The following is a 2,897-nucleotide window of genomic DNA, read 5'->3' as shown; positions in this document are numbered from 1 at the left end:
TTCCAAGAAATTTCTTGAAGAAGTATAAAAATAGAATTGTGGCCAAATTTTCATTTTTTAAACTAGTTTCAAGTTTATTTGATCCTATCTAAATAGGAAAGCAAGATTTGGAGAAAAGGAAAGTGATAGAGATACAAGGAAAACAAGACAATTTGTGGGATTATGGCTAAAAAGAGCCCAATATTGGTTACCCTCTTGAGAATATCTAGGACGGGACTAAAGATTTTCATCTCCCCACCCCTCTCCCCAATATGGGAACATTAGAAACTAAACTGCTCTGGAAAATAGTTGGCACCAGTCCTGTAAGAGCCCTGCCCAGTCACGAGTTACTCAGCCTCATTCCTCCTGCTATTGACACATCTAGACAATAACTGGAAAGAGCATTGATTTTTGAAGCAGAGAATCCGAGTTCAATTCTTTCTTTTACTATTTACCTCATATGATCTTCAGTAAGTCATTACACTTCTCTGAGCCTCTGTTTTCTCAGCTGTAAAATGGAATTAGACTAGATGATCTCAGTGGTCTCTTTCAGTCCTACATCCAAAAATCTTTTAAATTCAGTCTTCCATTATGAACTTCATGAATAAAGTACTCATGAAATACAAAGATGAAATAAAAGCTTGTTTACAATCAAGGGGGCAAGGAAAGACAAATACACAAACAACCACAAAACTAGTTCTGACATGATAAGTGCATAGAAGTAATCCAAACAAAGTGGTTCAAGAGATTTAAGAAAGGAAAGCTCATTTCCAAATGAGAGGATCAAGGAAGGCTTCAATGAAGGAGGTGGCGCTCTAGCTTAGACTTCAATATTCCTTTAACAAACCATAAGAAGCCCATGTATAGAAATCATCTTGCTCTTTACTGTGGGAAATACAACTTATGCTAAGTATGCTCCAGCTTACTCTCCAGGACTCAGTCAATGTGCCTCATTGAGTTCTAGGGATTCCTCGAGGGCTTGGAGGTGTCTCTTCCCTACTGCCATTTATGCAAGCCTCTACCTGCTATGTCTGCTCCCTAAATATAGTCAGTCAGTGACTAGCACTCCAGTTCCATTTAATCACTTAACATTAATTCCCTTTTACAAAGGGTATTTACTTCAAGAATATGGTGAAGTATCAACACCAAATGATGCCCCCACCCCAAAATATTCCAAGGCCTATTCTCCCCTAGCCCTCCTCAGGCTCTAGGGGAAAGCAGGCAAACTTTTAACACAGTTTCACCAACTTGTTCACGTTTACATATGACATGACTGCTGGTTGAGTCCTGGTCTGAACTGCTGTTGGGATGGATCCAGAAGGTCACTCCTTGTCCTTGGACACTGATGCAGCATTGGATCTAAGACGTAAATGCTGCAACAAAGAACTCTCCTGACCTCTTAAAACTCACAAAGTCAAGGTGTCCAAACTTTTCACCCCAAAATAGAAATAAACAAATGCTGAGACAGGTAAAGGACCCAGACCTGAAATCCCAAGCTGTTTTAGGGCCTCAATGGGAAGACCCAAAAGCCTCTCCTCTGTGTTGCCTTTCAACAAACCCTGCCATCAGAGAACATAAGAGTCACCAAGAAATCGTCCAAGAGAAAAATGGTCCAAGCTCACGTCACTAATCCTTTTTGAATGCCTCCTATTTTTTTGTAGATAGTTGGCCAGAATCAGTGGTCCCTGTTATGCTACAATGTCTCTCCAAGGCATTTCCATTGCAAGTCATCACAATTCTTTTGAAGGCAGGTTCCCAACTTCTTCCAAGGGAGAAGACCCATAGTATACTAATCGCTAAAGATACCTGGATGGTTGGCTAAAATTGACTCTAATAACAAACCCCATTGTATCAAGGGTCATTGGGTGTGCCCATCCTGGAGGGGGAAGACTCAGGTTACTTTCAAGGAGTTCTTAGCACAACAGATAAGACACTCCTTTTAAAGCTGTGTCTGAATCTAACTCCTCTGGATCCAGAGTTGGGGGCTGCTCCCTTATTTTGATGGACAAGTAGCTTTTCAAATTCTGCCTTCTGATAGTCAAATGGTATAACCCCCCCCCAGTTCAAGACCCTATTTTAAAGGATGTCTTTCTCTAGCTACCCCCCCCATACACGCACACAATACACACATGCCAATGTAATCAGCAAGCTTAGAAAAATATTTGCTCTTTCTTGACGGCAAATCGTGGAGGTTAAAGTTTGTCCCTTATTAAGGCAAATTCTTAAAAGTTAACATATATTTAATCTATTTTTTAAGGCCAAACTCATGGAGTTGCTCACTATGTAGAGACATATTCCATTTTTAACATCTTCATTTTAATTTATTCATTGTAATTAAGTTGTCTAAGAAATGGTGTGAACTTTTCTCCTAACCTGAACAGAGACAAATTGGTGTATTGGAAAGAAATCTGGATTTGCACTTAGAAGACTTTTCTTGAGTCTTCTGAGTTTCTTTATCTGTTTAAAAAAAAAAAGTGGGCGGCTAGGTGGCGTAGTGGATAAAGCACGGGCCTTGGGGTCAGGAGTACCTGGGTTCAAATCCGGCCTCAGACACGTAATAATTACGTAGCTGTGTGGCCTTGGGCAAGCCACTTAACCCCATTTGCCTTAAAAAAATAAGCCCCCCAAAAAAGCTTTGGATTCCATAATTTTTAAGGTTGCTTAAAGATTTAAATCAATGTTCCTTTATGCAAAGCTGTTGTTTGACCTTTGTTCTCAAAGAGGGCCAAGATGACAGGGAGGAGAAGCCTGATAATTGAGTCAAATTGAGTTCAAATATGACCTCAGATAATGACTTTGTGACCCTAGCAAGTGGTTTTAACCCTGTTTGCCTCAGTTTTCACATCTATAACATGAGCTAGAAAAAGAAATTACAAACCATTCTTCCAAAAACCCTCAAAGAGTTGGACATATCTGAA

This window comes from Macrotis lagotis, chromosome 5 (assembly GCF_037893015.1).
Source record: "Macrotis lagotis isolate mMagLag1 chromosome 5, bilby.v1.9.chrom.fasta, whole genome shotgun sequence".
NCBI lineage: Eukaryota > Metazoa > Chordata > Mammalia > Peramelemorphia > Peramelidae > Macrotis > Macrotis lagotis.
This window is presented reverse-complemented; position numbering follows the sequence as displayed.